A 22619-nucleotide genomic window follows, 5' to 3' on the forward strand; every position below is an offset into this window, starting at 1 on the left:
GCAGGTAAATCTCTCACAACGTGGTCAGTCATAATTTCATTTCTAAGGCCTGTCTTTTAAACTGATCCCAGTAAAATTTGCCCGGAAGCCCTAACCATGCAGAAACATACAAATAATCGTTCCTGACACACGTCTGAAACATGGAGTGTGACTTAAATAATCGTTTCATACATAGTAGGAATGTTTATGGTGCATCGTGTTTTTTTCTTTTTAATCACCAAAATCATTCTGGAAAGCATATTAGATGAGAATCAGAGACCCCTAAATATCTCCACATCTTATTTTGAGGGACATCTATCAGTTTTTAAGTCACTTAATGTCCTTTTCTATTCATTTGCCGTCTCTACACCTTTCACTCCCCACCTCACAGGGCTGCGGGGAGGGTCTGTGTGATAGGGGCCATATATTTAGAATCTGGTGCTCCTGAAAGGAGGTATTTTGGCCTCGAATAACTAAAAGTTAAGATTGCCTTTTGTGTCACACTGTATTTCCAAAATGGTCTGCCATAATATTTCCAGTGAGACACAACCTTGCCACATGCCATCAGATGGCAGAGTCTGTGTCTTCTCTCCTGGAAGCTGATGGGCTTTTGTGTTTGCCTTGGCTAGGACAGTGTGGTGGGAGTGATGTCACCAGGCTTCTGAGGCTGCAGAATAAATGGCGATGGAGCTTCCGCATGGCTCCTTTCACTCAGGACACAAACTTGTGGAGCCCTGAGCTCTCTGAAAGATGCAGCTCCCCTGATACTGCAATGCTGGAGACACCAGGTGGAGAGCCCACACAGAGACAAAGAAACAAACCAAGGGGCCCCTAGCAGTTCCAGAGCCAGCTGTTTGATGTCCCTGGCCTGCATGCCAGACATGTGAGTAGCAAGCATTCGGAATATTCTGGCACCAGCCATCAGCTGAGAGCAACTGTATGAGATGCATCTGAGTGAATACTGCCTAACTGAGCAAAATCTCAGGGAGGAAGGACAGGTGTGATCTCCACCAAGAAAGCTGATTCTGTCAGTGTAATGTACACGACCATATCATCTTTTATCTTGCATTGTTCAATAAACAAAGACATTGAATCTGGCGAATTATGGGAACAGGAACGATTTATGAGGATTTTACTATGACTTGGCTTGTGCGTCCTGTAGGACTAATTTCTCTTCCTTGCCCTGACCCCCTGCCCACCCAGGAAGCTGACTAGTACTAGGTTCCCTTTAGATCTGCTCACAAAGAGAAAATGTGATGAGCAGATTCCCGCACAGGAATGCTGGTCCAGTGGCAGTTACAATTCTATTGAGTGATGTGTTGTATGTCGGGTTTATACATCAGTGCCTTCTGAGATTAGTTAAAGTAAATCAGTCTCCTATTTGCCATTTCAGAGAGTGCTGATAAAAATTGAGTTCCTAGATGTGCAAATCTGACAAGTGGAAAAAGACCCTGATACCTCCTGGAAGGCTTTGATAGTCTGGCCTCAGAATTGACATTCCAGGGAACCCTCTAAGTATCCAATGCATATCTGATCAACAGAATTGCTATTAGTAATGATTATTGCTGCTTAGCAACGTTCTACCAAAGACCTTTTACATTATTGAATTAAAATAGTAAATCTATAGAGATAAAAAACTGGACTCTTAAGTAGATTAAATCCTGACCTATGTTCTACAATAGGTGAACTGTTGCTAATTTTTTTGGTTTTCCATACTGTTATCAACTCAGCCAATGGTAACATTGACAACAACAATAAGTAACATTAAGTGCTTAGTGTGGAGGACATAGTTCAACAACTTGTATTCAATATTTAATGGTATCACTAGTCTTTTTTTTTTTTAAGTCAAGTTATTGAGTTATAATTTATATGTAGTAAGAGCTACACCTTTTTTCCCACTGACTTTTATTTGCATGTATTCATAGGGTCCAAGTGCAGTTTTGCTACACTGGCATATTGCACTGTGGTGAAGGTAGGGCCTTCAGTGCATCCATCACCAGAGCAGCACACTTGGACCCACAAGCGACCTCCCATCACCCACATCTCCCTACCCCCACCCCTGCCGAGTCTCCATTGTCTATCATTCCACATTCTGTGCCCATGTATGCACATTATTTAGCTCTGACTTGTCAGTGAGATCATGAAATTTACCCTTTTAAGTGTATAGTTCTATGGGTTTTTGACAAATGCATATAATCATGTAAACAGCACCCAATCAAAATACAGAATATCTTTACCACTCTACAAAGTTTACTTGTGCCCCTTTGTGGTCAGTCCCCTACCTCCACCCTTAGACTATGGCAACCACTTAACTGTACTGTTGTTGGTTCATACAGTTTCTCCTCTTCTAGAAGCCCTGACAGGTGACATCCTGTACCATATAACGTTTTGAGCCTTGCTTCTTCCATTGAGCATGATGCTCTTGAAGCTCACCCAGGTTGCTGCATGTGTTAGTGGCTTTTTCCTTTTTATTGCTGAATACTATTCCATAGTACAAATGTATCACATTTTGCTTGGTTATTCAATAGTGGTGGACATTTGGGTTATTCCAAGTTTGAGGCCATATTTACATAATTAATAAATATAAATAAAAGTATTAAATATAATATAAATAAATATAAAAGTATATATAGGTTTTTAGTGGCATATGTCTTCATTTCTCTGAGGTAAATACCTATGAGTCGTATTGCCAGGTTGTGTGAGAAGAAGTTTTAAATGTGTTACTTAATCCTCACCAGAAGTCATTTGTCAAAAAGATTATTGTTAGTTCCTTTATAGAGATCAAGCTAAGACTTACAGAATTTTTGTAATTGTCTAAAATTATGTGTTAGACTCAGGCTTGTTTTGTAGAGAGCAGGTTCTTACCTATTACTTCTTCTATAGCTACGACTAACCTACCCCGTTAATGGTTAACTATCTTGGAAATAAAAGTAAAAAGTCTAACCTGATCACCCCTGAGATCAAGCATTGGTTTCAGATGGAGAAATTAAAAGATTAGGGTATAACATGAAAAACCTCTGTAAAGTCAATATGGAAAGATGAAGTAGATCACCAAGTGACAAACACATGACAATGGCAATGAGAATTCATTCAAAACTCAATCTAAAGATGAGTCCTGACCTTTACCTTTCTATCCACTTCAAATAGCGTAGGATTGTGCCAAGCTTCTGCATTGAAGAGAGCTCTATTCATGCTTTCTCATAAGGTTCCTGTGCTGTTAACACCCGCTATATATCATGTTATCACCAAAGCAAGCACGAACAGTAATTCCCCTCAAACACATACATACATTTATGAATTTCCAACATTCCTTTGTTGCAATAACAATAGTAACAACTTCAGCATATGAATAATTAACATCTTTAACAATTGCGTTTTGTATTCACATATATATTGCCTTGGATTCCAAAATGATATTCATAATTTGAGCAAATGAGAAATTGTAGTACAGATTAACCTCTAAAAATGCGCTGTGGAGATTTTGGAGCTCTTGTGCAGCATTGGAAAGAATGGAAAATTGACAGTGAAATATAAAAGTAGATCATGAATAGTTAATACCCAATTCTTCCATGATGAAGGAATTAAAATAACAACTAAGTAGTTGCCACAGTGACAAATCAAGAGACATTTGTCATCCCCCAGTGCCTAGCATGAGGTCTTGCATTTATTATATGTTGAATAAACATTTCCTAGGTTGAATTTAATCTTTCCAAGATGAATGTTTACAGGAACAGTGGAAACTACTCTGTACAAAGTCTATGGGTTTGGCATTAATAAAGGCAATACATTTTTGTCTTACTAACAAAAACAAAAAGGAGTACAAATGTTATTTATTAATATGATAACCAGCTTCCCTAAAGAAGTCCAAACTGAGAGGGATTGTTGACCATTGTGGCTGACAGTCAGCCTCACACAAGACATTTCAGGACTAGTGTTTTCTTTTCTCATAGATTTTAGGTGCTGAGAAAACCCTCATAAGGGCTTTGGGGATCACACACAGGAGATGCCAGCAGAAGGAAAGCAATGCAGAACAGCATCTTATGTCTTCCACCTTGTAACATGGAGCTCACCTCCCACTCTGGAAACTGAATGGACAGACAGACTCTGCCTCCTGCTTCTCCTGCAGCGGGGTATCCGTCAGGATGTAGGCTCTGCCTACACGAGGCACTGGCCCATTTGGATTGGAAACTGGTGACTTACAGAAGGAGGAACTCTGCAGGATCTACTCCGGCAAGTCTGCGGAACAGAGGTAATGTGACATCCAGTTTCCAGAAACTACAGTGGCCCATTTCAGTGGCAGCTTCTCGCCCCGGTGTCTGTGTTAGAAGCAGTTTATGCCCCATCTCTGGACATGCTGTTTGTAGCAGTGATGACTTCATGAAACTTATCCTGTGGTGTGACGCTATTCAAGGATGCTTTGCCTTTTTAATCTGCAACTAAGAACCTTAACTGATGTGGCCCTTTTTTTAATAAAATAGCTGGAAATAGCCAATATATAAAATAAAGTATTCTTGAGAAAGTAAATCGAGGCATACTGGTTACTCCCACTATAATGAGGTGATAGTTTGGGGCTCAGAATCAGGAAGGAAAAAACCTCAAAATCATTTATTGATGGTATAAAAGGATCATTCCCTAGTAATTGTAAAATAAGAGTCTTGCATAGATGGTGTCCATGGAAGTAAGCATTCTGTGTAGCCAGCCCCGACTGTGCTCTCACATTCGGTCAATTTCATGGACCAATGAATGGATTATGGTTAAGAGTCAATTTCAAAATTTTACTGTTCTGGATATGAGCTGTTTAAACTTCTTCAGAGAAGGCACATTAACATAAGCATCATGTGGACACGAAGTGGCTGGCTTTCCAGCATTCATTCTCTCTGTCCCTTTCTGATGGGAACACACAGATTGGCTGGGACTGGTCTCATAGTGGCTCCAGGGACAGGCCCTAGTCAGGGTGGTTGAGTGGCACTATGTTTTGTGTCAAATGGACAGAAAGGACGTGCTTGATGGGGAACATCTGGGGAAAAAATGACCCCCTCTCTCATGAATGCTACAAAAAGATGTTCTCTTCTTCCATTGGTTGTGAATGAGAAAGCAAAAGCTCCGGTTGCTCTTGTGACAGGGACGCTGTCATTCTTCATGACAGCTGTGGAGCTATTTGGCCACCTGGGAAGGCTGAATAGAGACAGAGGAGGAAAGTGGGCCCTGTGCCATCACTAAACTGCTGGACCAAGTTCTGCCCCAGTGTCCATTCAGGTCCTCTGGTAAGCAGAGATGGAGCTACTAGTGTCCAAGCTCTACTGGGGCAATAAGGATAAAGGTGGCGGGGCGGCGCCTGTGGCTCAAAGGAGTGGGGCACCGGCCTCATATGCTGGAGGTGGCGGGTTCAAACCCAGCCCCGGCCAAAAACTGCAAAAAAAACACTACAAATCCAGCCCAGGCCCACCAAACAATGATGTGCAAAAAAAAAAAAAAAAAAAAAAAAGATAAAGGCGGCAGAAGTGAAAGGCCTCGGACATTGATGTGACACAACACGTGTGAAAACAAAGGGAGAGAGAGTGGGTTGGGCAAAGAGGGCCCAGACTGTGACGCAGATTTTATAAAGTCTTCACCAACCCCAGAGACAGCTCCAGAGCAAAGCCCATTTGCTGGAGGAATCTCATGTCAGGCAGAAATGTCCAGGCATGGCTGCTCCTGCTGTGCTAATTGGGTGGAACTATGCAGAAAGCTCAGTACTGTGGCCTCAGCTCAGCATGGTGGGGAACCTCAGGGCTAGGGCTGGTGGCTGTTAGTTACCTGTACTCCTTGCAAATGGATAATCCAAGAGGCTCACCTCCTCTTATCTCTGGACTTGTTAAATTACTTGAACCACAGATAATTTTCTGGTTCAAATAACTTATTATTGGTGTTTTGCTGTTATTATTATTATTATGAAAACAGTTTGACCAGTTTTCTGTTACTTGTGGCCGAAGGAATTCTAACTAGTATGTGGAGTAATCTTTTTTGATTTAACAAGATTGTCAATTTAGTTCAACATACACCTAACAAGAAAGACACTTTAGTTATATTATTATTCATTTTCAAAGCCAAGCAGACAAATGAACTAACTCACAAACCCCCTACACAGCACAGAACTAACATTAGTTGTTATATAATAAATAATAGCTCTCATAATTTATATCCATTGAAGTTACACTGCTCTTCAATGTTTAATAATGATAATTGAGTTTGGAGCTAAAGATCAGGGGGGAAAAAAACCAAAGAATTTGTTAACAGTGTAAAAGTGCCCTTTTTGGGGGGAAAGAAGGTAATGTTTATAGTTTCTTATGTTTGTGTCAATATTCAACAGATAAAAGATATAATTTTTTTTTTTTTTTGAGACAGAGTCTCACTCCATTGCCCCTGGGCAGTGTATAGTGGCATCATAGCTCACAGTAACCTCAAACTCTTGAGCTTGAGCAATCCTCTTGCCTCAGCCTCCTGAGCAGCTGGGACCTCAGGTGCCTGCCACAATGGCCAGCTAGTTTTTTCTATTTTCAATAGAGACAGGGGTCTCACTCTTGCTCAGTCTGGTCTTGAACTAATGAGCTCAAGTAATCCACCTGCCTCCGCCTCCCAAGAAGGTATAAATTTCATAACCTGGTTTTATAAGCCTGTAATTTATTATACTCACAAATTTTGTTATTACATTTGCTAATCTAATAATTTTGTGTTACAATTTTAAACACATAACTTCATTTGCTTTTTTAATTAATGTTGAATTAGCCTGTACATTTGATGAAACAACTCCCTTAAATATTAACAGTATTCAGAAAGTTTACAAACTTTATTTTTAAAGACATTGCAAGCAATCATTGCCAATTTAATAGACCAACTTTCTTAAATATTTCAAATCCTTAAAAAACAAACTTACAAATCAAACATGCAGGATACTTACAGCTTTTACAAAACTCTTAATAATTTAATAAACCAGACTAAATTTAGTAAAGTAGATTCTCTGATTTGTTTTGAATATCTCAAACCACATAAAGCATACATGAAATAGCACAATAACTAAAAAATAGCTTACGTAAAAAAAGATCAACTCTGCTGAAATGTATGCCTTCCTGGAACTGGACACTCAGTACCCAATTAAGAGGAGTAGATTACTATCAAGAGCTTGCTGTGGTTACTTGGTTCAAAGCTTGGGACCCTGAGAAGGTTACTGATTCAGGCTGGGTTAGGAGGTATGGGAAAAGTACCTAGATATTACTCTAAGGATGGCACTACATAAGCCACAGAATTACAACCTCCAAATCCCTTCCTATAATCCCATATTAGTTGCTTCTTCCTTGGCAAAGTCCATCTTCAGTTTCCAGGTGGGATAAATTTAATTTAATCCCAACTTAATTTATCATGTGTCTCTTTCAAGTTTCATCCTTACCTAAATTTTCAACTTTGTACTATTTGATCTCAGTAGACAGAATTCTGAACTCTCTACCTCAATTGCAGTTTAGATCTTTGCTACCTGCTTTGACGTGACAAATTTGGCACCCTCTTTATGTTTTGCTTTTTTATTTGTCTCTGCTATAACCTAAAGTAACTTACTGAGAATGAAAACATCTTCCCTGCTCCCAAGGAGTTATCCTTCTATTAGAAATAGCTAAGACATATACATAGATCACCTACAATAAAAGGCAAAAGTGAAGACTGCCATAAAGGTGCTATAAGCCCTCTCAGCTCCTGTAGCTCAGCGGCTAGAGCACCAGCCACATACACTGGAGCTGGTGGGTTTGAATCCAGCCCGGGCCTGCCAATGACAACTACAACCAAAAAATAACCGGGCGTTGGGGTGGGCGCCTGTAGTCCCAGTTACTTGGGAGACTGAGGCAAGACAATTGCTTAAGCCCAAGAGTTTGAGGTTGCTGTGAACTGTGATGTCATAGCGCTCTACTGAAGTCAACAAAGTGAGACTCTGTCTCAAAAAAAAAGTGTTACAAGCAAATTTCTGCAGGATGACTGATAGAATTCTAAGATGGTCTCCATGAACTCTGCCTTCTGGTGTTGGCAGAATTCATGGGGACCTACCTTAGATGACGTTACCTTGCATGGCACAAAAGGATTCTCCAGATGTAACTAAGGCTACTAAGTAGTTGTCCTTGTGACAGGGAAGTTATCAAAATAGACCTAACCTAATCCCTTTAAGAGTGGGGAATTTTCTCTGGTTGGTAGCAGAAGAGCAAGTCAGAGAGATGAAAGCAGGAGGGAGAAGGAATGTGCAGGAAGCTGAGGTGGAGGGACCTCAGGGCAAGGACCTGGGTGTGGTCTCTGGGAGCTGCGGGTGCTCCCCAGGTGACAGCCACTAAGGAAATGGAGATCCCAGTCCCATAGCCACAAGGAACTGACTTCGGCCAACAGTCTCTATGAGTGTGGGAGGAACTCTTCCCCAGAAGCTACAAATAAGAGCCCAAACTGACAGCTGATTTCAGCCTGGGAGACGCTAAGTAGATAACTCAGTCAGGCTTGCCCAGACTTCTGACCTATAGTACTCTGCACTAACACGTGGATGTTAGTTAAAGTTGCTAATTTATGGTCATTTGTTATGCACAAATAGAAAACAAATACAGTCACATAAATAAAATTCCCACTTAAGCCTAAAGGCTCCATTTATTAAACTTTTAATACACACTTTCATATATATATTTATGTATGAGGCATTTTTAAGGTAGGGAGATCTCAGACTCTAAAATCTAGTGTTTTCTGGTGGAACTAGCCAATGAGACTAAAATGGCAAGTCTTGGTTGAATTAGGGAGGATTTAGGAATATTGAGTAAGAAGGTTTAGTTGGAGACATTTCAGAAGACCTAGAGTTTCCTGGCTGGAAATGTTCATGCCATTTTCTTCTTGGCATAAGCCTTTAAAATGAAATGTCTTCTAGGTTGGATAACACATGTTGCTATTATTTATCTAGTTGGCAAGTTACCTAGGAGACTGTGAAAGAATGGTGTTCAGGGCAAGGAAATGCTGGGAAGGAAAGACAGGCTGAGAAAAAGTGAAGACAGAGAGGCGTGTTCTGGGAGGCAGGGGCAGGGAGGTCTACCAGGAGCCAGGGCACCAGGCAGAGACTGAGGGGGCAACGCCAAAGGGAGGGAGAAGAGCAGAAACCATGATAACGGAAGACAGGGACGTGTGACTCCACTGTCATGTGTCCAGAGCTAGGCTATACCTGAAGAAACCTGAGGGGGAAAAAACCCATCTGTCTTTTATTTTCCTCATGAAAGCCCCACGTACAAAGAAATGGAAAGAAAGTTCTAAAACAACCCCTTTTATGTTGTATATACTTTCCCCCCTTATCCTTTCTGGGAAGTAGTAATGACCTACAATGTCTTTAACTCATAGAGCACTTTTAACTTTTTCAAAGCACAGTCTGTACAGAGATCTTTCATTTCCTGACTGGTCATAAGGATGAAGTTTATAGACATTTTATTGCTACTGTTTTGACATTTTTATATACTTTTCCCACACAGCATAGACTGAGTTACCCCCTATAATTGCTTTTATATACTACTTGACTTAAAGATTGTTTCAAACTTTCCTGTTCCTAAATCATTTTTATTTTAAGACAGTTAGAACATGGGCTAGCTGGTTTTAAAAATGTACCACAGCCTTCGAGTGGAGGGTATTGTTTTTACTTCTTTCTTATGTTCGTTTACCTAAAATAATACCACTGAGGGATTTTTGTAAGGAATGAGATGAAAGATATTTTGAGTCTTTACCTTATTTAAGGCCAATTGTTATCATAAGTATATGTATATATGTATCTTAAGCCTTCTAGCAGATAAAAACATTTTGAGATACTTCCCTTATATTTTGTTTTTACATTAGTTAATTCTTCTCTTTTTTTTTTATGCCAGATTTTAGATCAGACATTGTGTATGATGATCTCATCACTGCTATTTTTATGAGTGATGATAACTATTAACCAGTGTCCTCAGGGCAGCAAGAGTTTTATAGAATCTATAGGATAGCAAATTTCTCCTTATAGTCTTATTCTGTGCCCTATCATTTTTAGTGATGAGAAAATCCATAGTTGACCACATCCCTACATCGACCACCTCTTTAAATTGGCCTAATTTTCATAGACTGAACATGAACTACATGTACGTATCAGTACAGGAGGCCTAGTTCCTTATGTTGACCACCTCCATAGTTGACCAGTTTGTTACAGTCCCTTGGGTGGTCATCTAACAGAGGTTCTACTGTATTTTATTCCCCATTTCTTACTTTTGTCATCCACTAAGATGTTATTTCTTAATTTTTTAAATTAACAGGGTGGTGCCCATGGCTCAGTGAGTAGGCCACCAGTCACATACACCCGGGCTGGCAGCGAGGCTAGTGGCGAGGCTGGTGGGTTTGAATGCAGCCTGGGACAGCTAAAAACAACAACAACTGCAACAACAACAAAAATAGCTGGGCACTGTGGCGGGTGCCTGTAGTCCCAGCCACTTGGGAGGCTGAGGACAGAGAATTGCTTAAGCCCAAGAGTTTGAGGTTGCTATGAGGTGTGATGCCACAGGGCTCTACCCAGGGTGACAGCTTGAGACTCTGTCTCAAAAAAAAAATTTTTTTTTAAATTAATGGTCCCGTGAATCTTTGATTTGATACAGTTTTTATAACAAAAATTCTAACTCAGGATAATGATTATGAACTTACACTTTTCCTGCATTTTAAAAACTGTGGCTCAGTGAGTAGGGCACCGGCCCCATATACTGAGGTTGGCAGGTTCAAACCCGGCCCTGGCCAAACTGCAACAAAAAATAGCCAAGCGTTGTGGTGGGTGCCAGTACTCCCAGCTACTTGGGAGGCTGAGGCCGGAGAATTGCCTAAGCCCAGGAGTTGGAGATTGCTGTGAGCTGTGACTCCACAGCACTCTACCAAGGGCAATAAAGTGAGACTCTATCTCTAAAAACAAACAAACAAACAAAAAACTGTGGTACATTTTTAACAGGCATTGAAATGCCTCATCAAGCACCAGTCAGTCTAAGTGCTGGTACCTCAGTGGACAGACATAATTCCTTAGGTCCCTGTCTCTGCACTCAAAAGCTCAAACTATAAAAAAAAGAAGGTACATTAACAAATAGAACCCTTTGACTGCATGGTCATTATAGTGCCGATACTTATGTGCACACTTTTCAAGTATGCAGACATCTATTTTGGATGACAATATATGAAGGGTTTCATGAGTGGGACAAGCCAAATTCTACAAGAATATGGGAGAAGGAGGGTTTGGGTGAAGAGGAAATAGTGGAGTCTGACAAATTATGGGCCTTATCCTGGCTCTGACCCTTATTAAAGAGACTTTGGACATATTTTTACTCAACTGGGCTTCAGTTTCCTCATCTGTAATAATCATAATAATGATAAGAACAACAATAATAATTATTATTATTTATGAAGAAGTTAAAACTAAAGCTCCTGATGTAGACACATTGACCACAAGTGTTATTTAATTTTTTCCTAATATGTTGTCCACAATGTCTCTAAAGTAAAAATTATTATCAAACTTCCTTATAAAATAGATCCTTAGGCTCGGCACCTGTGGCTCAAGTGGCTAAGGCGCCAGCCACGTACACCCAAGGTGGCGGGTTCGAATCCAGCCCTGCCCGCCAAATAACAATGACGGCTGCAACCAAAAAATAGCTGGGCGTTGTGGCGGGTGCCTGTGGTCCCAGCTACTTGGGAGGCTGAGGCAGGAGACTCGCTTGAGCCCAGGAGTTGGAGGTTGCTGTGAGCAGTGAAGCCATGGCACTCTACCCAGGGGGACAGCTTGAGGCTCTGTCTCAAAAAAAAAAAAAAAAATAGATCCTTATACTGAAATGGGTTTTGAACCACATATCCTGTGAGGCGACACCATGAATGGAGAGAAAGGAACACCTAGGGTTGCTATCCAAAGGAAATTTTGATGACTCACTGATTAGCCGTGGTACTTTGATATTTTCTAAAACTAAAACACAATTTCTGATTTATGATATCTATTTCAATTTGGAATGACTTGGTCTGCAGATAGTGATACCTTAATCAAGACATTTGATTATTTTACATACCAGTGAGTTGGTGGGAGGCCGTTCCCAGTGCCAGATAGTGACTCAGCAACACCACTGGGGATTCTGGTTCTTTCTATCCTTTCACTTCATCATCCTTACCATAATCACATTTTATCCTCAGGTTTTCCCATTTAGGCCAGGCGATTGCCACCACAATCTGGGCTTAATGTCCAGGTTGCAGAAATGCAATCTCCTTCAGTACACATTAGGAGAAAAAAAAATCACCTTCCCAGCCGTCATATTGGGTGGTAAGATTAAAGAAATTACAGTTCCGCTCCCGGGGATTAATGACACCTGTGGAACAGCATAAGCATGTGGAGAACAACGAGACATTTGATTTGTGTTTTTTCCCCTGGCTCTGACACTTTTGCTTCCTGTTGCTTATAATAATACTACACATGCAGTGAGTCAGCTCCTTGCATTTAGAAGTCAGAAGCACTGCAGTAACATTAGCTTAATAGCTCTGAGAGTTGAATTGAGAGGCTATTTTGTTTAGATGGAAGTCATGGGTCTTCCTCCCCTTTAATTCTGAAGAAAGCTCACATTTTCTAAGCAAAGAAATTTGAGTGATAGGAAAGGATGAAATCATAACATCATGGTTCTCTATTTGTCTTTGCCCTGAACCTAGTGCTGTTCTGCAATGCCCGGATGTGGCTATTTGTTGCTGGAGAACCACTTTCCTCTCCAAGGGCCTCTGGGTACTTTCACAGCCCCAGCCCAGCCACCAATTATCAACATACAATCAGCACTTTCTCACGTCTAGGAAACCATGAATCCAGAGTGAAAGGAGATGTGCTAGACTCGGTTTTAATGCAAATCTAGAAAGTTTAAAATTAGCAGACATGGTCTGCACAAACATCACAGCAACAATCAGCCTCACAAGCAGAGGTAAATACTCTCTGGGATTTTAACCATGGTTCCTGATGTAAGTTAGGTAAGAAATAGCCATAGATTCTCATCTGAAAGTGCAGAAGTGCAATTACTTTATAACCTTTAGAAATAATCAAGTTCTCCTCTACTATTCAGATTATTCTATAAATAGCTATAGAGTGGGGTTGTGCAGGACTCAAACCTCTAAGGCAATGGTTCTCAAACTTTAATGTAGAATAAATCTTCCATTTGATCCTGCAATCCCATTACTAGGCATCTCCCAGAAGACAAAAAAATCATTTTCCATTAGGACATTTGCATTAGATTGTTTATTGTGGCTCAGTTCACAATCACCAAGATGTAGAATCAACCTGAGTGCCCATCAACCCAGGACTGGATTAACAAGCTGTGGTATATGTATACCATGGAATGCTATCCAGCCACAAAAATAGATGGAGACGTTACATCTTTTTTATTAACCTGTATGGAGTTGGAGAACATTCCACTTAGTAGAGTATCACAAGAACAGAAAAGTATCCAATGTACTCAATATTAACATGAAGCCAGTAGATGAATAAATAAATACGCTCCCACAGAAGAGAAAAAATTAAACTCAAGTAGGGGGAGGACGAGGGGAAAGGAGTGAGGGAGATTGGTGTGCTCTCACCTAACAGGCACAATGTAGGGGTGCATGGCACACCTCTAGGGTGAGGGACACAACTACAACAGGGACCTCACCTAACAAATGCAAACAATGTAACCTAGTGGTTTGTATCTTCACAGTCATCTGAAATAAAACAAACTGTAATGTATGTACATTGGGAATCATCTGAAAGACTCTTTAAAATGCAGATTGCTAGGCTCCAACCCCAGAGTTTTGATTCAAGAGGTCTGGAGTGAGGGCCTGCGAATTGTTTTGATGCTTTTTAAATTGACAAATAAAAATGCATATATTTATTGTACACTGCACGTTGAAATATCGATACTTGAGAATTTTTATATCTTACAAGTTCCTAGCTAATGCTGATGCTGCCATTGGAGGGACCACACTTTGAGAACTACTATCCTAAGGAAATGACATGAGATTCTGCTTCTCTCCACATCACACTTTTTTGAGTGAGTCTCTTTTTTTGAAGTGTAACATGATCTGGACTGCTGTTTTAGATGACAGTGGATCTAAATTATTCAAACACTTTAATTGTGAGTCAGCAACAGAAGAAGAATGCCAGCAATGGCCCTGGCCTTGGCTGTAACTTGAGGGTCTCCTTTACGCCAGGCAACCAAGGAGCAAAGCTTGGATGCTAGAGAGGCCGCTGGTGTGCGGCACACAAGTATGCTCAGCTAGGGGGTGACAGGAGTGTCACACAAATGCCTGAGTTGGCTCTAGATAAGAAAACACCTCTCTCTGGCTCAGTGACAGAGTTTTCCCATCCCCCTTTGTTTGGGGTTTGTAGAAGTGGCAGGTTCCTAGGGAGGTGTTGCTATCTGTGAGCTCTTGGTGGTGCAGCAAATTATATCTTTCCGAGGGTTAGATTGACTTGACGTGAGAAGGGGGTTGAATTTCCAGGAGAAGCGCTGTGCCTTCCTGAGGCACAGGAACGGCTCTGCACACCTACCACTGTTCTTTTATGAGAGGGGATTGATTTCCCTGGGAGTGTATGTGTGTGCGCATGTGTTTAAGTAAAACCTCCAACACCTTAATTGCAGGTTCCTTAATAGCACTGTATGAAAACACTCTAGCTTACAAGCATTTATATAATCTGGGTCCTTAGAGTATCTCTTACACAGCTTTTTGATCTTTGAGGGTTTTTTTCCTCATTTACCCTGCTTAACTTAGATGAAATTCGTTTTCCATCTGTGCCACAAGTCTCTTATCTAAAAATTTCTGGATGGGAAAAGCAGAATGAGACTATTTCGACTCTACTGACGTTCTGTGATCTGCACCTTTCCTTTTCATGTCTGAAGCACTATGTGGAGAGGGCAGACCTTATTCTCTGGAAATGAAAGGGGCGTCTCTCAGTGCTGCAGAGATAAAAAGTGATAGGCTTATTATTTAGACGTCAGTGAGTGATCAGCTCAGAAGCCTTAAGTGCCAGGGCATAATTAAGACTCTCCTAGCTCCATACTTCACAGCTCAGTTCCTCTCCCAGAGGGGCCAATCTGGTGCAGTGTGTGGGGAGGCACAGATGTCTGCCTTTACATCAGACAGGAGAGGGTGGAGAAGGCCTTTTTGGCACATTTGTATTGTCCAAGGATGCTAAAGTCTATCTAGACCACACCTGCAGTCAATATTTGATATCTTTAGATCAACCTCTGCTTAGAGACAGGGAAAGGGAACTTCCTGCCCAGTCTATTTGCAGAGAACTTATTTAATTAAGCATACTCTTTCGTTGGCACAACCTTGACAAAGTAACTATAACCTGTCAAACAATTCTCAATCTTTGGAATATACAAAGACAAATAAGACAGGTTTTCTATCTCAAAGAAAGTTAAAATCTAATTGGGGAGAAAGTCATGTAAAAAATTAGTAACTAACTAATATGAGGGGGTTGCTGTACATCAGGAAGAAGGGGCTGTGGGCCACAGCAGAGGAGGTAGCAATTCTCCCTTGGTGGCAGTACAGGGTGAGAGAAGGACTGGAGGAAACTTGACAGAATGAGTAATTTTTGAGCTAAGCCTTGAAAGAGGAGGAGAAGGGTACTAGTTATATTGCTAGTTATAAAAGCTCCTGTACATTATGCTATGGGAGGTGGGACTTTATTACTAGTAGTCTCCAAAGTGGGATAAGTCAGTTGACCCCAAAGAGTCATCTACTAGGCTCAGGCAAGAAAATGTCAGTACATGTATTGATACTTAGTTTTCTCAACAAATAAGAAAGAAATTATGTTTTACTAACACATATGACATGAATTGAGGGTCGGTATCTTAGGCAAATGCAATTTCCCTAACAGATATTAGTGTTAGGAAATACAATACAGATACTTCTAAGATAAAATAGACAGAACCTGATGCCTGAGGACTTATAGAAGTGACAAGTCTGAGTTTTCAGTTTTGATGAGTGAGAGGTAGATGGCAGGGCTGCCCACCACAAACAGGTGTTCAGGCTGTGTCCTCACAAAGACACCCAGCAGAGGGGTAGGAGGGCTAGTCGTCCACTACTGTCCACTCTGGTATGGGGGTGCACCAGCCTAGGGCAGTGATTCCTTTCGTAATGCAGCCAAGAACCAGTGTGTGCCAGCCAGTGCTTGGGTGGTGGCTTCATTCATTAGCACAGAGACTGAGGAGAGTGGGCCAGGGGTGCAGGGAGAATCTTGGGTTAGACTTAAGGCATGTTGTCTTTGTACTTGTGTGGAACAGTCAGCTGGATGAATTGATAAAGGTCAGAGGAGGGATAGAGGGGGGGAAGAAGAGGGCGATTATGGAAATAACCCAGGAACAGGGAGGAATTGAGGCCTTGGGCATGGTTAAGGTCATAAGGAGTGGCCATGCAGGTGGGAAGAGCAAGGATGCCCTAATTGAAGGGGCAAAGGGAGGGAGAGGAGCCAGTGGGGTGACAGGCACTAATCCAAGGCAGAAAGAAAACCATGGAAGGTGGCATCACAGGAGCTCCCGAGGGAGAAAACTTCAAGAAAGATCAAGTAAATGGGAAGAAAAAAATTCTCTGTGGGATTTGGAGTTAGGAAATTGTTAATTCCCTTAGAAAATTATTTCAGTGGAACAGTGAGTGCAGATACTTGATTAAATGATTAAAGAGTGAAATGAAGGTAAGAAAACAAACATTCGGGATGTATTAAAGAGTTTGCACAAGAAGGGAAGGATCAAGATCAAAGTCCTACAGACCTTTCATTACCCCCTTGAAATTTCACTGAATGAGTATTGATTTCCTCTTAGCCCCGGGTTGAAGATCCATGTCTCCCCCAGGTGTGAATCAGGCTCTTGGCTTCTCAGGACCTTGTCCTTACTCGAGTGCTCACTTCATTTCTTCATGTCCAGAGTTGAAACAAGTTTTGAGCTACACACACAACATGATTTTCCTTTTTTGTTTCTAGTTCTCATTCTATTGATAACCAAAGCTGATTTTCACATTTGATTTTAACAGCACGTTGGCCCCATTTTCAGGATTCTTTAACATGTAACATTGTTCCTCTTCAGAATCTGCATACATGTACTTTGCACATACAAGACACATACATGAATATTTATTACTTAAAACATCTTGTGAGATGCTACAGTTTTGAAAGCATTTTTTTAAGGTATTTTCTCTGAGTTACCCATGTTGAAGCTCAAATATCATATTGTATCCCATACAGACTCAATTGTTTCCTTCAATATTCCTTTCAGCTATCTGGAAATGTGTATTAATATATCATTGCAACCATGAGGGTATTCCTTTTTTGTATTCCCGCTTTCTGATCATTTATAGTATATGTTAAGTGGTGGGTTTTTGTTGTGTGTGTGGAAACTTTGCTATTTCTGCTTTATTCAGAAAAACTTATTATGCCTAAACTTTGGCTTGTCTCAAAATCATTATCTGTTAATGAAATATTCCCCCTAGAGGGTCCCTACCCCAATTCGGTCTTACAGTGTTTTAAATTACCTTTGAAATGAAACCTTGTTGAGGGTTTTTCAAACATGGGAATATAGTGAGTTTCTTGGACTCTCATAGTTTCATGCTTACCATCTAGAAGCAATCTGGTAGTTCTATCAGGAATAATTTCCTCTTCTAAAAATAGGAATGTTTTCTTTGTGATATGTGCTGAAATGTTCAGTGATTCTATGGGTTGTGGTATAATAATTTTGCTCAGTTTTCTGAGATCTGTCTGCCAGGGATCTCCTCAACTGTGGCAGGATGTCTGTTTTGATCAATATGTAAACAATCCCAGCAATAAATTCCTTCAATGTGCTTGTGTGGGTGCCCATGATTTATTTACTTCCATTTGCCAATTAGGTCTAGAGAGCCTCCCTAATAGATTCACTGGAAAAAGACAGAAAGAAATCTTGGAAGGAAAGAGCTGAACCAAAAAAGAAAAACCTTTCTGCTACCTAAATTTAGAATAAATCCATCACCATTTTTGTTTTACCTCAATTAACTTTATCCTTCTGAATTCATCTAGTCTCCAAAGAAATCTTACAGCCTGGAGAATTCCTCCATCCTACTGGACTTTAAAAGTTCTTGTGAAATGTATAGTTCATGTGATCAGGGAGTCAGAGTATATTTGTAGTTCATTATTATGATGGCGCTTGTGGGCGTCAGGAACGATAATGTCTGTGTTTAATGGTATTTGTAGCTTGCCCCTGGCTGGCAATTACCTGCCAAGTGTAGTGGCTGGATTGAAAGCATGATTGCAGCAGCCCATTTTAAGAGCTATCCTACTGGCTCCTGATGATAATTTGACCTACAGCATGTGCGTGTGTGTGTGTGTGTGTGAGTGTGTGTGTGGTACGCTGTCATTTCCTCATTCCTCCTGTGCAGTTAAAGGAAACTTCCCAGGGAATTGAACAATTCAAATAATAAATTTCTTCAATATTGGCTTTGCTCAGCCAACTGAATATTCTTAATAAAACAGCAATTGCCTGTCCTAAACCCACTCCTTAGGCAAGGGACACGGGGGATATGGAGAACGTGCTGGGTTCACAAGTGGCAGTGACTGCACGAGACTGTGATGGAGGCGTCTGGTCTGGGGAGGGAGAGGCTGGTTGCCCACCGGTCTTAGAGACTGACAGCAGCCGCTGCTGATTCAACCGTTTTGCATTCATTTGCCTGTGATGAGTTGGGCAGCATTTATTACCTTTTTATACTTAAAAAAAAAATATTGCCCAGCTTAGACAACTATGCAAGATCACCCTCATCGCTGCAGGCTGGAGTACTGATATTGCATTTACACAGAGTTGGCTGTGGGAACAAGGGAGAATGCAAAGCAGGACTTCAAGTTCCCACTGCGGTACAAATGGAGACAGTGAAATAACAGCAGCCAAACCTCATGCAAATGTCTAAACCTCAATCCTAACAACCTGTGTGCTTCTGAATAGAACAGTACAAAGCTCGTGGCCATTGTTCTCTGTTTGATGCATTGCTTTAACACTTTTAATTATTTTATTTCTATTTAAAATAGACGTTAATTAAAATGTCTACCAGTTATTAACAGTTCACATGTTAAAAAGAACTTTTTTAGGCTTTGTACATTTTTCTTGTTGTAAAATCAATATGCAGTCACCGTTGAAAAACTAGCAGGAATGAGCAAAATTAAAGAGTAGGAACATCTAACACATTGCCTTAACTACAGACTAGGCACTGTCGTAAATGAATTCTTGTATTAGTTCATTTAATTCTCCAGGCCATCTTACCAGGTAGGTTTTTATCTATTCCCAGAAAAAGAAATTGAGGCCCAGAGAGATGATTAAACAACTTGCCCAGAGTCTAAAAATAGCCCAGCTCTAGAGTGTACACTGTTCACCACACTATTGCACTTCTTCCTAACTACTCACCATATCCCTCCCTCAGGAATAACTTACAGTCAACCTTAGTGGGTGATGCTTCAGACCTTGTCTATTAATACAAACTAATGAATATATTTTATGCTTGTATAACATATGTAAATATAGGGTCTACGTATACATAACTGATTTTCAAATATCACTCTCAAAATATGCATTTTTAGGTGGTGCCTGTGGCCCAGTGGGTAGGGCATCAGCTACATACACCAAGACTAGTGGGTTCAAACTCAGCTAGGGCCAGCTAAACAACAATGACAATTGCAACAAAAAAATAGCCGGGCGTTGTGGTGGGCACCTGTAGTCCCGGCTACTTGGGAGGCCGAGGCAAGAGAATCACTTAAGCCCAAGAGTTTGAGGTTGCTGTGAGCTGTGATGATGCCAAGGCACTCTACAGTGGGTAACATAGTGAGGCTCTGTCTCAAAAAAAAATGCATTTTTATTTTTCTTGTTTCATGAATGAGGAAAATAAGCTGAGTGACTTGTCCCAAATATTTTGCCTTTGGTGGAAAAGAAACTTTTCCCCAAGTCTGATATCTCCATCAAAGAGATTCTTTTTCTTTGTTCTAAGCTGCCTTGTGTCTTTTGATTTTGATGAAAGCACATTATTTTGTCACTGTACGATGCTTCTCCCGGGTGAAGGCGAGTAGAGGGTAGAGAGGATACTCTCAGTGCCCTGCCCGGTTGTGCCTTCTCAGCTGGTGCATTCAGTTCTCAGCAGTTGCAGTGCTGGGTCTGACCTCCACCTGTGACTAGCTGTCCTCTTCTCTAGAAAATTGCCTTTGATTACATCTCAGGAGCTGCATCTAGAGAACCAGATTCTAGAGAAACAGAACAGATAGGTTTTGATAGCATCAACACCCTCTGTGGAACAAAACCCAGCACCCACACTGAGCAAGAGCTGCCTTTTGGGGCCTTTCAACAATTTTCATAATTTTTAGTCATACAATTTGCCTTTAAAGCTTGAGCTTTTTTTCCTCCAAAAAGTCCAGTGACTATTTTTTCAAAATGTTTTATTCAAATATTTTTTTAAGGTGACTTACATGGACCAAAGAAAGCCCTAAAAATCATTTCAAACACATTTAATTCAGGGTCACTTCTCAGGTTTCCGTATTTCTGAGCTTTAATGCCTTTCTATTTCAAATCAATTACTTTCTATTCATTTCTATTCATTCTTTAAGCACACATATTTCAGAGTTATAACAGAAGAATAGCTATGAATAACTACCCTGCCTCTTTCTTTAATTTCACAGTACTCCCATCTGCCTTCTATCTCCCTTGCTGAAAATTTCCTTTGCTCCATCACCATAATTTCACCGTTAGCTTTCTCCTACAAACTTCTGGTACATCTTGCTATTAAAGTATTCTCTACTGTGTCCTCTGCCAAATGAACACTTCACTTCTGCTTCAAATGTCCCCCTTTGAAGTCATACGTAAGTATGAAAAATAAAATTTTTAAAAACTGATTTTTGAATATAGTTACTATCATTATTTTATTACCCTGACTTACTCAGATTTTCCAAAAGAACCATTAGGTAGAAGAGGACCTGGGATATTTGGGCAATATTGCAGTTTTTCAAAAGTGGAGATTATATCACCATGCAATTTTATAGTGTTTGAATTTCCCTGAATTTCTAGTTCCATCCACATCCCAACAGACTCATCGTTTTTTATTTATATTATTGCAGGAGCCTCTGAGGTGAGCTGCCTGCCTCCCTTCCCAATCTGATCAAGCCATCCTCTATGCAGCTGTGCATTGGAAGAATGAGAGTTGTCTTGGGCCACACATTAAATACACAAACACCAGTGACAACTGATTATCAAAAAAGAGTCTGTGCATATTTCTAATAATATCTGACACCACAGATAGCAAAAAAGTCCTCACAAAATCAACATATGGACCACAGGCTGCAGGTTGGACACCCCTGCTCCACAGGACTGCTAAAGAAATCTTCCTAAACTTTGTTCTCACCATGGTACTTTCATGCTCAAAACCCATACCTGGTTCTCCCCGCCTATATAATATTGTCTTAGAAACTCTTTAGACCAATAAGTCCAACATTTATAGTACTGAAATAAAAGTACAGTTAATGGCTCACTCCTCTTTTCATCCTCAATTCTATCTTCCACAAGGTTCTAAGTAGGCATGTATATGAACACCCAGCCTATTATCTAAAGGTATTCATAACCCTCCAACCTCCACCTGCAAACAGCCACCTCTTGGCCACTCTTGGATTTTGGGATATGCACATTGGTGGTGTTTTCCATCCTCAAGAGGATGGATTAGGGAAGAAACTATTATGGCCCTAGAAGAGGGTTAAAAGACACTGAGGCAGCATATTGCAGGTTCCTAAGGGGCATATGGTCTAGGAGGGGAGGAAAGTGCTGGGAAAAGGTAGACATGGTCACTTAGCCCTGTGGATTACTCACTCTGTGTAAAGGGGTGTAGGTCCAAGGGCAATTCTGAGTCTGACATGGAAGACTTTTCATGATCTGCTCCTAGTTTACTTTTCCAACATCATCTCATACTATTTTATGCCTCCTAGTGTGATCACTGCACAGCGGTCAGTTTGGTCCACTTACAGATCACGTCTTTGGGGGCATGATTCTCCTCATCTACCTCATGCTTTACTCATGCTACTTACAAGGCAAGTGAGCAAGTGAGCTGGACCACGTGGGGACCTCAGCTCATTGGAAACAGCAGCCCCATCTAAATGGCAGTGATAATTTTCAATTTAAGTCAGCTGGTCTCATAAAAGACTGTGTACCCAGTCTTGGCAAGTTTTGCTTTTATTAAAACTAAGTCAGAAATATGGATTTTTTTTCATATTAAATCTCTTGATTTTGAAATACTGATAACCAATTAAAAATTTTAAAAGTATAATGTTTTAAACTCTGACATCCAAATTAAACTCCACTGTGGCTTCATTTTGGTCTGTGTATGTTCTGTAACTGGGAATGGTCTATAACCTCTTCTCCAGCTCTGTGGATAGTTCCTTTCTTCAAGCATGGACTCAGATTCTACCTCCTTTGTGAAGCGTTCTTGAGCCACCAAAAGCCATAGAACTTTCACCTTTCTCTGAGCTATTCTAGTACTTATGATCCATCCCATTAATTTGACACCATTTGTAACTTTTTTTTATACCTCTAATAGGCTGGCCAAGGAGAGGAATCATCATACTTTTTTTTTTTTTT

The sequence above is a fragment of the Otolemur garnettii genome, unplaced genomic scaffold (genome assembly GCF_000181295.1).
Source record: "Otolemur garnettii isolate 467f Iridium unplaced genomic scaffold, OtoGar3 scaffold00131, whole genome shotgun sequence".
Classification (NCBI taxonomy): Eukaryota; Metazoa; Chordata; class Mammalia; order Primates; family Galagidae; genus Otolemur; species Otolemur garnettii.